The sequence below is a fragment of the Pelophylax lessonae genome (assembly GCF_965119305.1).
Source record: "Pelophylax lessonae genome assembly, chromosome: 6".
In the NCBI taxonomy this organism is placed as follows: domain Eukaryota; kingdom Metazoa; phylum Chordata; class Amphibia; order Anura; family Ranidae; genus Pelophylax; species Pelophylax lessonae.
Genome location: NC_138773.1, coordinates 143982745 through 143996706, shown reverse-complemented (window position 1 = coordinate 143996706; position 13962 = coordinate 143982745). Strand labels below are relative to the sequence as shown.

Genomic DNA, 13962 nt, shown 5'->3' with positions numbered 1-13962 from the left:
GAAAAGTTTTGGAATTTTTAGATGACACTTTCCAGGCCTGGAAAGGTCATGGAAAATTAGGAAACGCACTAGGTTTTGGAAAAGTCATGGAATTAAATTACTGTGGAGGAGCGGGGAGTGGCGGGGAGCGGATGCTTAATTATTTTATGATAATTATATTGCCACATACTGTATTTACATTTCGCTGTATTAGCGTCCTTCCTGGTCTGTCATTGGCCAGCAGCAGTCGAAGAGATGACCCAATCAGGCAGCGGGGAGGGCCGGCCGCGGTTTGCCTGGAAACACTGTGACTGGCTAGCAGCAGCAGTAACAGCCGAGAGATTATCAACCAATGAGACAGCGGAAGCGTCACTGGGGGGCGGGCCGGCCGCATTAACGTGATGATGACGCGGAAGGGGGCGGTAACCGTTTTGCGAAAACTTAACGGTTACCTCCCCCTTTGGCGTCATCATCACGTTCATGCGGCCTGCCCGCCCTCCAGTGACGCTTCCGCTGCCTCATTGGTTGATAATCTGCCGGCTGTTACTGCTGCTGCTAGCCAGTCACAGTGTCTCCAGGCAAACCATGGCCGGCCTTCCCCGCTGCCTGATTAGGTCATCTCGGCTGCTGCTGCTGGCCAGTGACTGACAGTAAGGGCAAACTGCGGACCCGGAAGGACACCTACCTGTACCAGTGCTATACGCTGAATGTAAAAATGCCCCCCCCCCCCCCCCCCAGTGCTCTTTAGCACCCCCTCAGTGCTCTTTAGCACCCCCTCAGTGCTCTTTAGCCCCCCCCCTCAGTGCTCTTTAGCCCCCCCCCCCCTCAGTGCTCTTTACCCACATGGAAGAAAAATATATTTAAAATATATTTTAAAAAAACATTCTTAATTTATTTTTCCCAAATATATTGGAAATATATTTGAAATGCTACAATTTTGGCCATATTCAATATATTTCTAAATTTTTTCCCCTAAATATATTAGAAATATATTTTTCTTCCATATGGGTAGCCCCCCCCCTCAGTGCTCTTTAGCCCCCCCCTCAGTGCTCTTTAGCCCCCCCCTCAGTGCTCTTTAGCCCCCCCTCAGTGCTCTTTAGCCCCCCCCCAGTGTTCTTTAGCCCCCCCAGTGTTCTTTAGCCCCCCCAGTGTTCTTTAGCCCCCCCAGTGTTCTTTAGCCCCCCCAGTGTTCTTTAGCCCCCCCAGTGTTCTTTAGCCCCCCCAGTGTTCTTTAGCCCCCCCAGTGTTCTTTAGCCCCCCCCAGTGTTCTTTAGCCCCCCCCAGTGTTCTTTAGCCCCCCCCAGTGTTCTTTAGCCCCCCCCAGTGTTCTTTAGCCCCCCCAGTGTTCTTTAGCCCCCCCCAGTGTTCTTTAGCCCCCCCCAGTGTTCTTTAGCCCCCCCCAGTGTTCTTTAGCCCCCCCAGTGTTCTTTAGCCCCCCCCAGTGTTCTTTAGCCCCCCCCAGTGTTCTTTAGCCCCCCCAGTGCTCTTCAGCTCCCCACAGTGCTCTTCAGCTCCCCACAGTGCTTTTCATCTCTCCCCCCCCCCCCCCCATGCTTTCTGGCTCCCCCAGTGCTATCCAGCTCCCTGGCTCCCCCCTCTGTGATTTCCAGTTCCCCCCAGACAGTGCTCTCCAGTCCCCCCCTCTCCCCCTGTGCTCTCCATCCCCCTGGTTTTCCATGCTCCCTCCCCCCGCGCCTTCCAACCCCCCTGCAATGCTTTCCAAACCCCCCCTTAATTCTCTCCAGTCCCCCCCCCCCCCGTGCCCTTCAGCCTCCTCCAGTGCTCTCTGCTTCCCCTGTACTCTTCTATCTTCTATCATGTCTGCAGTCTCTGACCTTCTCTTGTATCATGTCCGCAGCCTCTGACCACCTCCTGTATCATGTCCGCAGCCTCTGACCACCTCCTGTATCATGTCCGCAGCCTCTGACCACCTCCTGTATCATGTCCGCAGCCTCTGACCACCTCCTGTATCATGTCTGCAGCCTCTGACCACCTCCTGTATCATGTCTGCAGCCTCTGACCACCTCCTGTATCATGTCCGCTAAATGTAAAGTGTGTGTCGGAAAACGTTTGACATTTCGAACATGGGAGAGGCAGCGATGTCTAGCCACACTAAAGGTGCAAAGCACCAGTCTGCAGCTGCTTGCTTGACAGCTTCTAATCCGATCGCTGGCCTTTTCACCCGTGCGCTTGAAGTGACACTGGCTCCCAGCTGCGGCAGCGGTGCTTCCATCTCATCCACTGTAAAACAAGGGACCATTTTGAGTCACGCTTTATCCAGAAACGAAACCCTAACTGCTGATGTACTGTACACTACAAAGATTGTCATTTATTTTAGTAAAAATATGCTGGGTGTGACATGTATACATAGACATTTCATGAAACATTAGGTCATGAATATTTACGTGAAGTCATGGAAAAGTCATGGATTTTTATTGGTGAAAATGTGTATGAACCCTGGGGGCCTCTGTCTGGGGTCGACAGTCCTGGTGTCCCCTGTGTCTGTGCATTTTGGGCTCCCTAGTCCCGGTCCCTGCGGGGGTTTTTATTCTCTCACAGCAGCGCTGTGTGGGGTTTTGGGGGTCCCTCTCCTAATGTCACTTTAGGGTGCTTGGGGATGCAGACACATGCAGCGACCGCTGCGGGGTTAAAAACCGCCGGTCCGCCATTTTAAGTGTGGGCAGCACGTCTGGCTTCACTGTGGGCGCTCATACAGCATGCTATGTAGTGTATTTTCGTGCCTTACGGCGCCATCTTGTGTGTGGCAAACGATCGTTCCGAGCACATGTCGGCGGCCATCTTGCTGAAGCCTCCCATTAGTTTTCATAGGCATCCATTTTCCCTTGGCCTGCAGCCTAGTTCAGACTCCAGCGGTGACTTCCTCCTTTCTCACAGAGCCGACCGAAGAAGCTGGTAACACTTGTGGGGTTCTGTCCTGCTGTTTTTTTTCCTGTCCTGCCTTGTGCAATCATCCTGGTCAGTTTTGTCCCTACGGGGGGTCTGTGTGTCACAGTCTTATAGCGGTGTGCTGTGGGGGTCCGCAGCGCTCTTAAAGGGCCACATTAAAAAAAAAAAACGTTTCTTTTTTGTTATGGAATCCCAGGACAGCAAATTCCCGCCAGCTTTGGTGGGGGATTCAGGGTCCTCTGAATCCTCCGCCGTCACTAATTTTGCTGCTGTTGTGGCAACTTTGGTGTCAAAAATGGATGTGCTGATGTCTGAACGTGCTGCTAGGAAAAGGCCTAGATTTTTCTTTTTACTTCTGATTCTGAGTGTGACATGGTTGCTGTAGGTAGCGTGCCCCTTTCGGGGTCTCGCTCTTCTCCGGATCCGCAAGAGTCTGAGGGGGAGGCGGAGGTTGCAGGGGTGGATGACTCCCCCCTCTGGGTCACCCGAGGAATGCGCAGCTATGGATGAGTTGATCCTAGCAGTAAAGGAAACACTACATTTGGAGGATGAGCCCACTCCTCCGGGCGTTGTGTCCCCTTTTGGTACACACAGGACCCGCAAGACGACGCAGGTTTTTCCTTGCCCCGCAGAGTTTCACCATAAGGTGAATGAGCTATGGCGTAATTTAAAACACACCTTAGTGGTGCCTAAGAAGTTTCAGCTTCTCTACCCTTTTGCGGCTACTACGGCTGCGCGCTGGTGTGTGCCTCCTCAAGTGGATCACACGATGGCCAGGTTGAACAAAGCTACCCTGCTCCCCGCCGAGGACTCCCCGGTGTTTAGGGATCCTACTGATAGGAGACTGGAATCTCTTGCCCGTCATTCCTACATGGTGGCGGGTTCCTTGCTCAAGCCTATTTTTGCCTCTGTGATGGTGGCTCAGGCTGTGGCGGATTGGACCAAGGTGCTAAAACGCACCCTCGTGGCCAACTCTGCCCCTCCCACTACAGTGGAGATGGTGGATCAGATTTATCGTGGGGTCATGTATTTGTGCGATGCGTCTCTAAATGTGGCCCCTTTGGCGATACGCCTGTCCAGTGTTGCTGTGGTTAACCGTCGCTTAATCTGGTTAAAATGCTGGTCGGCTGACCAAAAATCCAGGAAGACGGTGGCTGACATCCCCTATGCGGGGGTCTCGCCTTTTTGGGGAATCCTTGGACGAATTGGTTAAAGGAGACACTGGGGGTAGTAAGAGCACTCTGCATTTTCCGCGGTAAGCGGGGCCCATCTTTTAAAACTACTCAAGAGTCCTTTCGTGCCTTCAAGGCGCAGAACAAGGGTAAACCCTTCAAGGGCCAAGGTAGGCAGAAAAAGCCCTGGTTTGACAAACAAAAATCCGGCCAGGCCGGTGCGGCGGCTGTCCACCTCTGCCTGAAGGGGTGCCCTCACCCGTTACAGGTGTGGGGGGACGTTTGCGTGGTTTCCTCCAACCTTGGCTGTTCCGAATCACGGACAGGTGGGTTCAGGAAATCATTTGGTCAGGGTACAAGATCGAATTTCTTTCACGGCCGGCGAACAGATTCTTTCCCTCAAATCTTCATTTGACCCCAGGGCGGTTACAGGACCTACATCAAGCGGAGCAGGATCTTCTCGCTCAGGGGGTGATCATCCCGGTGCCTCATCGGGACAGGTTTCGGGGTTTTTATTTGTATCTGTTCACCGTGCCCAGAAAGGAGGGCAAAGTGCGTCCGATTCTGGACTTAAAAGTGCTGAACCGCTTTGTGCGCGTTCGAAAGTTCCGCATGGAATCACTCCGCTCGGTGGTGGCCTCCCTGAATCCGGGGTAGTTCCTGACCTCTATAGACCTGAAGGATGCGTATCTACACATCCCCATTTTCTAGGGGCATCAGAGGTACCTCCGATTCGCTATCGCGGAGGAACATTACCAGTTTGTGGCGTTACCTTTCGGTCTCGCTTCGGCTCCAATGGTCTTTACCAAAGTGTTTGCGTCTTTTCTGGGCCTGTTGCGGGCACAGGGCATTGCGGTCTTGGGATATCTGGACGATCTCCTATTAAGATCGAGTGCCAGCCAGAGCCTGCTGCGCGATCTGTCCACTACGGTCCAGACGCTTCAGGAGTTCGGTTGGACAATCAACATTCAGAAGTCGACCTTGTCGCCTTAGGTTCGTCTCCAGTATCTGGAAATGGTTCTGGACTCTGCTCAAGCAAAGGTGTTCTTGCTGAAGGACAAGCTCTGGACCCTACAGAACGAGGTCAGGTCCCTCAAGGCTCTGAGGAAGAAGCTAGGCCTCAAAACGCGTTAGCCTTCAAGAATCTAAGGGACTACTCATCCTCGGATACCTTTACTGAGGACTGCATTCCTTTTGTGACATGCTTTTAACAAGAACTCGTATGTGAGTATTTTTAATCCTATTTTTTAAATAAACCATCTAAATGATAATGCACTAGGCCGGTGCGCCCTTGTGTTTGTTTGTTACAGTCTTTCCAGACTTCCCAGGTCGTGTAAGGGGTAGCAAGGCCGTAGCATTTTTCTGGGTTGACGTGTCCACAGCTACAGAAATACTCTTAATACCTTAATAAGGTGGACTAAAGTTCACACCACTCCGAGCGCAGGTCACGGGTGCTTTGCACCAAAAAACTGTATGTACTGTTAACAAATCCTCGTCACTCAGGACCTGTATGCGGTCCCTGGGGTTGATGGTGTTGGCCTTCGAGGCGATACCATTTGCACAATTTCACACGCACTCTCTTCAAGCGGAGATCCTGGCCAGGTGGGACAGACTGTCTCAGTCCTTGGACCTGAGAGTGTCTCTGAGTCGCCAAACCAGAATGGATCTCTTGTGGTGGCTCCAGTCCCCGGCGGTGTCGGACAGAAAATCCTTCCGGCCAATTCTGTGGACGGTAGTGACCACGGATGCCAGCTTGTCGGGCTGGGGTGGAGTCCTGGGCAACCTGTCTGCCCAGGTCACTGGGTCGGAGGAGGAATCCTCCCTTCCGATAAACATTTTGGAATTGAGAGCGATCAGGCTGTGCCTGATCCATTGGTCGGCTCGTCTTCAGGGCCATCCTGTCCGGTTGCAGACGAAAAATGCCACTGCGGTGGATTAAATCAATCACCAAGGGGGCACCAGGAGTGCCCGGGCGGCCCAGGAAGTGACCAGTATTCTGTCTTGGGCCGAGACTCATGTCCCGGCGATTTCGGCGGTTCACATTCCGGGTGTGAAGAATTGGCAGGCCGACAATCTGAGCCGCCAGTCCCTGGACCAGGGGGAATGGTCCTTACACCCAGGTCTGTTTCAGATGCTGTGTGCGAAGTATGGATCCCCGGATGTGGATCTGTTCACGTCTCGGCTAAACCACAAGGTGGAAAGGTTCGTGGCAAGAACGCGCGATCCTCTGGCAGACGCCTCGGATGCGCTGGTGGTGCCTTGGGGTCAGTATCGACTGATCTATGCCTTTCCTCCGATTCAATTGTTGTCCAGGTTCCTTCGCAGGTTGGCCTCGGAACAATCGCTGGTGATTCTGGTGGCGACGGACTGGCCTCGCCGGTCCTGGTACGCGGACATCGTTCACCTGGCCGTAGAGCCTCCGTGGCGGCTGCCAATGCGAGAAGATCTACTGTCTCAACGACCGATCTTCCATCCTGCTTTACAGTCGATGGCTTTAACGGCCTGGCTGTTGAGAGCCAGGTCCTGAGACAGGGGTCTCTCCTCAGAGGTCATTCCTACTTTGATCAAGGCTAGAAAAGCCTCTTCTGGTAAGATTTATTACCGTACATGGAAAGCTTATTTTGCCTGGTGTGAGTCCAGTGGTTTCTCTCCTCGTTCCTACTCGGTGACGAGAATGTAGGCTTTCCTCCAGACTGGTGTGGACCAGCGTCTTGCGTCGGCCACGATTAAGTGCCAGGTCTCTGCTCTGGCTGTTCTTTTCCAGCGCCCTTTGGCTTCTAATTTCTTGATTCGCACCTTTATTCAAGGTGTGCGTCACCTGGCTCCTCCTAGAAGGGAGCCCTTACCTCCATGGAACTTGAACTTGGTTCTGTCCGTGTTGCAGCGTTCCCCTTTTGAAAACATGAGGGAACTTTCGTTACCCATGCTATCTAAGAAGGTTGAGTTCCTGGTAGCGATCACTTCTGCTCGCAGAGTGTCAGAGTTGGCGGAGTTGTCTTTCCGCTCCCCTTACCTGGTGGTTCATAGGGATAAGGTAGTCTTGCGACCTAATCCGTCCTTTTTGCCAAAGGTGGTCTCGGAATTCCACCTGAATGGGGACATTGTTTTGCCTTCGCTTTGTGCGAATCCTAAGCATCCAAAAGAGGTTGCCTTGCATTCCTTGGATGTTGTCCGGGCGATCAGGGTTTACCTGTCGTCGACTGAATCCTTTCGGAAATCGGATTCTCTTTGTCCTTCCTGAGGGACCTTGGAAGGGTATGGCTGCGTCTGCAGCAACCATTGCCAAATGGATCAGACAGACCATTGTACAGGCCTATTTGTTGCGGGAACGGGTTCCTCCCTTCCCTGTCAAGGCGCACTCTACCAGGTCGGTGAGTACGTCCTGGGCCTGTCGGCATCAGGCTTCGGTGGCCCAGGTGTGCAAGGCTGGGACTTGGTCGTCGGTGCACACTTTCTCAAAGTTATACAAAATTGATGTTCTGGCATCAGCTGATGCATCCTTTGGCCGCAAAGTTCTCTGTGCGGCAGTTTATTCCCTGGTTTTTTGTACGGGTCCCTAGCTGTTGGGGTTGTTTTCCCCTTGGTTATTTGTTTTCCTCATGTTGAGCCCTTTTTTGTTAACCAGGTTACCTTTTTGTACATGTAAGGTTCCTTTCTCTGATGTGGGTACTGCGTTGCTTTTCTGGCAGTTGTGTTGCCCACCCCTCATGTCTACACTGCTTTGGGACGTCCCCATAAGTGAAGACTGTATGAGTGGGCGGCGACTGTCAGAGGACGTAAGAGAAAACTGAATTTTTGTAAAATCTTACCGTAAAATTCCTTTCTCTGAGTCCTCTGACAGTCGCCGCTCCCGCCCCTCTTTTTGGGGTCCTTTGTTATACACTTTCACTGCTTGCGACCAAACTGAATTGGGATGGCTATTGCAGGGGGGTATTGGACTAGAAGGACAGCCCCCATGGGTGTGACTATGTAGATTTATTGTTCTTTTACAAGTCTTATGCCTAGAAACTCCTGTGGAGATTAAGTCATACCCCATAAGTGAAGACTGTATGAGTGGGCGGCGACTGTCGGAGGACTCAGAGAAAGGAATTTTACAGTAAGATTTTACTAAAATCCTGTTTTATGCATGTGGAGCAGTCATGTTTGTTCTTTATTCAGTCATGTCTGTTCATTATTCAGGCCTCTGCTTCTTGCCTTGCAGCATTACACATAGGCTCTGATATTCTGCTCAACTACTTGCAAAAATAATAAAAACAAAAAAACAAAACTAAATGGCACACTTTTATAAATTAGTCACCGCTATCCTTTTGAACAGGCATATAAACATTTTGAATATGTTCACATATTTTCTGTGAGGTAGATATAGACAAGGGTCCTCTCCCTATTTAAATGCTGAATCTCACATTTGCTTTGCAGCGCATTGTGATAATGTCTTTAATAACGCACACCTCACCTTAACCCACACTACATGCAATAGTGCGTTGTGGTGCCATTTATTTGATATTGGGTCCCTATGCTCTAAGGAAGTTTCTTAACCTTTTTTTGAGGTAAAGTATAAGTAAAGGGAAAACATATATTCCTCCTATCATTCATTGACAGACACAGTCTTCTGTTCCCCATAGCAGTAGGGTTATGCTGCCCCTACAGGAGTAAGACACTAGGCAGAAAAAAGTTCAGGCTACGCCTATGGGCAGTCCCAGGGGGTATACCCGTTCTCCCTGCTATAGGATGTCAGTTTTAATCTGCCTAGTTAGGAGGAAGGACCCAGTTCCTTGCTGGGATCTCTGGTCCTGGCAAAAGTTCTTTTCTAGCTAGTTTTTTCCTAGTTAGGGTTTTCACCAAATTTTTTCCTGTGAGATCTACAAGGAACTATGCCGGATCTGGGCAACGGGCTTGATATATAGATGCAGTGGTCACCCCAGCCGCTGGTGACTGGACGATCGATTGTGCGTGGGGGGATTTACTTGTTTCTTCCCGGGCCCACTTCCTGTCGATCCCATCCAGGAGGTTGGGGGGAGGGGTTCCCCACAAGGGCCCCTAGAAGCTCCGTAGGCCACGCAGGACTGCCATTTTCTTGTAGCCTACATATGCTGAGTAGATCGGCGGCCATCTTGGCACACCCTGCACAACCATTTTGCAGTGGATCCCATTGTAAATTAATAGCAGCCATGTTCTTGGAGTCCCTAGAGGTGTTTTCTTTTTGTGGAGCCCCTCCCTATACTCTTGTGCTGACACTTAGGCTTTTCTATGGAGATCGAGATCGCTGCAGATGTTCTAGGCCTTCCTGGTGCATCTTTGGTGGGGTGGTGAGTCTGGGGGGTCTCTCTCTGCTGGGGATCTCTGTGCATTCTGCCTGACCTCTTATAACGCAGTGGGACGTTTAAAAAAAAAAGAAATGTACTTTTTGCTGCGTGGTTCCCCTGGTGCAACATGGACCCTGCGGAACATTTTTCCCCATCTGACCCCCTCAAGGAGTCCACAGGGCCCTCCGGATCCCAGCTATCCATAGATACACTATCGGCATTCTTGGAATCCTTTGCGTCCTGGGTGGAGGTGGCCTGTAAAGGACGGGGTGCCAAAAAACGCTCCCCTCTACCCCTGCCTCATCTGATGTGTCAGATTCTGAATCTGATTCAGCTACCGCAGACATGGGTCTCCCTCCCGGATCCTTCCTCGCACCCTGTCTCCTTGGATATTGAGGATGACGCCTCTCCCTCCGCCACCGTTCAAGAAAAGGCACTGGTGGAAGCACTGGTTGTTTCTGTACGCGAGACCCTAAAAATGGAGGACGCAGCTGTAACTGCGACTTGAGGCGCAGGTTACGTTTTGGCACTCACAAGCCATCCAGAGTGGTTAAGGTTTTCCCCCTTCCAGTGTATGTAGACAATATTGTCAAAAAGTAGTGGGAGCGTCCAAAGCGTCCCTCCCTTATTAAAAAGTGGACTGTGCCACCTATGGTGGACCCTCCGGTCTCCAGACTGAATAAAGCTACCATGATTCCAGTGGAGGATTCCCCGTCCTTTAAGGATCCGGCGGATAGAAAGGCAGAGTCTGTGGCTCGCAATATGTACTCTGTCGGGATCTGCACTCAGACCGGTGTTTACTATTGCCCTTTTGTCACAAACTTTGACTGAATGGGCTAAGTTACTACGCTGTGACCTGGAGGGGGTACAACTTCACTCTGCTTTTAAGGAGCTGACAGACCAGTTGATCCATTTTGTTTGCAATGCCTCGCTGGATGCGGCTCCAATATTGGCGCTACTGTCGTCCGCAGTGGTCCTCCGGCGTTTACTTTGGTTAAAATGCCGGTCTGCAGATCAGACCTCTAAGAAGGCTTTGACTGATCTACCTTTTCAAGGTGATCGCCTGTTTGGGGCTTCCCTTGATGACATTATCAAAGGTCTTACAGGGGGTAAGAGTACTTTTCTCCAACAGGCTAACAAGTGTAAGGACCCTCATCGTAGACAGGGCCTCTCCTTTTCAGCACATGAAAAGTTTTTTCATCCCTCAGGGATGAGTGATAAAGGATCAAAGTCCTTCAGGGCCTCCACGGGTAGCTCCAAGCGACCCTGGTCTGGAAATCAGAAATCTGATTTCTCCTGTCCTGCAGATAAGACTCTTTCGGCCTGAAGGTGCGCCCTCACCCGTATCTGGGGTGGGGGGGACGTCCTTGCCGGTTCCCGGACTAGTGGTTATCTCGGATACAAGACAAGTGGGTTCACAAGGTCATATGGTCCGGTTTCAAGATCGAGTTTTGATCTGTCCCTCTGGTAATGTTTTTCCCTTCCAATGTGCGATTGTCCCCGGATCGCTTACAGGCTCTCTTTGGGGCAGTACAGGACCTGTTAAAACAAGGGGTAATAGTTCAGTTTCCGTTCTCGGAATGTTTTCAGGGCTTTAACTCAAACCTGTTTATGGTCCCCAGAAAGGAGGACAAGGTGCATCTTATTGTGGACATGAAAAGGCACTGATTTGCTTTGTGCGATTTCAAAAATTCAAGATGGAATCAGTTCACACAGTGGTGGCTTCCCTACACCAGGAGGATTTCATGGCCTCCAAAGACTTTAAAGATGCCTACCTTCACATCCCAATAGGTGCAGGACATCAACGGTTTCTGCTTTTTGGCGTGAGAGAGGATCACTATCAGTTTGTGGTGTTACCCTTTGGTCTCTTCTCTGCTCCTTGGGTCTTCACAAAGGTGTTGGTTCCGGTCTTGGCTTTATTACGACAGCGGGGGATATCGGTCCTGGGTTACCTGGACGATCTGCTTCTCCGCGCGGTGTCTCCCACTGCGCTGCTGACAAACTTAAAGATCACCATGAGAACTTTGGAGGAGTTCGGGTGGATTCTGAATCTCCAGAAGTCGTCTCTGGTTCCTTCTATGAGACTGGACTATCTGGGCCTGACTTTGGATTTGTTCTCAGCCAGGGTTTTTCTTCCTCCTCCTAGCAAACTTTAACAACTCCAGTCTGCGATTCAGCTATTGCTGCCAAGGAAATGTTTGTCCCTTCGGACATGTATGAGAGCTCTGGGGCTGATGGTGTCGTCCTTCAAGGCAGTACCTTACGCTCAATTTCACTTGAGAATATGCCAGTAGGAATTTCTTATCAAATAGAACAAAGATCCAAATTTTCTGTACAATCAGATCCAGTTTAGCCAGGTGACCAGTGGTTCCCTGTTATGGTGGCTTTGGTCCCCGACGCTCAAACAAGAAATATATTTTTTCCCCACTAAATGGATAAATGTTCTTGAGCTGAGAGCGATCCGGCTTTGCCTAGTCCACTGGACAGAGCACCTTTGGGAATGTCCAGTGTAATTTAATTTGGACAATGCCGCGGCTGTGGATTATGTCAATAACCAAGAGGGCACCAGGAGTGTCCTTGCAGCCTTAGAGGTGGCAAGCATCCTCCGATGGGTGGAACGCTTTGTTGCAGTTCTCTCCGCTGTTCACATTCCAGGAGTGAAAAATTGGTAGGTGGAATACCCCAGTCGGCAGACCTTGGCTCCAGGGGAATGGTATCTCCATCTGGAGGTGTTCCAGCAGCTGTGCCTTCGTTGGGGCACTGCAGACGTAGATCTGTTGGCATCTCAGAGCAACAGGAAAGTGCAGAGGTTTGTGGCCTGCTCTCGGGAACCTCTGTCAGATGCCACAGTTGCGCTGGTGGCTCTGTGAGGTCAGTATCGGCTGCTGTATGCTTTTCTTCCGCTCAAGTTGCTGCCGAAACTTCTTGGCAGGATCAAGGCAGAATGGATTTTGGTCATGCTTGTGGCTCCGGAATAGCCTCGCCAGGCTTGGTATGCAGACCTGGTCAGGGTAGTCGCAGACGTTCCTTGATGACTTCCTCTCAGGGAGGATCTGCTGCCTTAGGGACCAAACGGTGGTTGATCAAAATTTGGCCTTGAGTACTATCAAGGGTCAGGTTTTGGCCTTGGCAATTTTTTTGCAAAGGCCAATAGCCACCCATTCCCTGGTACATAGTTTTGTCCATTTGGCTCCTCTGGTGCGACCTCTGTTGTCACCTTGGGATCTTAATTTGGTGCTGTCGGTTCTCCAGTAACCTCCCTTTGAAGATTTTCGGAAGATAACCCTACTTGCTTTATCTCAGAAGGTGGCCTTCTTGGTGGCTATTACTTCTGCGCAGGGGGTGTCTGAACTGGCGGTGTCCTGTCGTTCTCCCTATCTGGTGGTTCACAGGGATAAAGTGGTACTTCGCCCGGATTAGTCCATCCTTTCGAAGGTGGTTTCCAGTTTCCATTTAAGTGAGGACACTCCTTGTGTCCTAAGCCTAAACATCCGAAGGAATTTGCATTGCATACTTTGGATGTGGTTCGGGCAATCAGGGTGTACTTGGCGACTACGGAGTCTTTTCGAAGGTCAGATTCGCTCTTTGTTCTCAAGGATGGACCAAAAAAAGGGCTGCCTGCTTCTGCTGCGACTATTTCCAGATGGATCAAACAGGCGGTTGTGCAGGCTTATTCAATTAAGGGTAAGGTTCCACCTTTCCCTGTTACAGCGCACTCTACTCGGGCGCTTATTGCTTCCTGGGCTTTTGGCCATCAGGCATCTGTGGTTCAGATTTGCAATGCAGCTACCTGGTTGTCTGTTCATACTTTCACAAAGTTTTATAAGGAGGATGTGCTGGCATCTAAAAGGTGCTTCCTTTGGCCACAAAGTTTTGCAGGCCGTCGTTTTAAGAGAGTTTTTAGTCTCCCTTGAGGGTGTTTAAAGTTTTTTCAGGTGGGTCTCATCTTGTTCTGATGAGTCCTATGTTGCCTGGTTGGCTCTGGTTCAGCCTTGGGGAATTATTTTCTGCTGTTCCCACCCCTCATGTTTTATGGCACTGCTTTGGGACATCCCTGCTGCTCTTGACAACAGAAGACTGCGTCAGTCAATGAATAATAGAGAAAATTGGATTTTTGTCTTACCGTAAAATCCTTTTCTCTGAAGTTCATTGACGGTCCCAAGTACCCGCCCCTCTATTATTGAGTTGGGTTGGTATTGTTTTCTCTGACACTGCTTTGATACAAAACTGACATCCTATAGCAGGGAGAGAGGGTATACCCCCTGGGACTGCCCATAGGCGTAGCAAGAACTTTTATCTGCCTAGTGTCCTACTCCTGTAAGGGACAGCATAACCCTACTGCTATTGAGAACAGAAGACTGCATCCATCAATGAACTTGAGAGAAAAGGATTTTAAGGTAAGACAAAAATCCCATTTTTTTTTTTTTTTAATTCCTCAAAAAGTCTAGAGGTTTTCATTGTTCCCTTACTGCTTTGAGTCTAAAACCCCCAAACCATATATTTTTCTCTTTTGTTTTTTGACGGACATAGCTCCTGATTCTTCTTAACCATTGGGTTATTCTGCCCGCTACAGAGTAGGACACTAGGCAGGAAAAAGCTTT

General features: G+C 50.4%; 1 protein-coding gene across 3 annotated transcripts in view; it reads left to right on the top strand.

The window, feature by feature from the left end:
• VPS35L (VPS35 endosomal protein sorting factor like) overlaps window positions 1-13962 on the top strand; it is a 1473617-nt gene that overhangs the window by 126060 nt on the left and 1333595 nt on the right. The gene's annotated exons all lie outside the window — the stretch shown is intronic.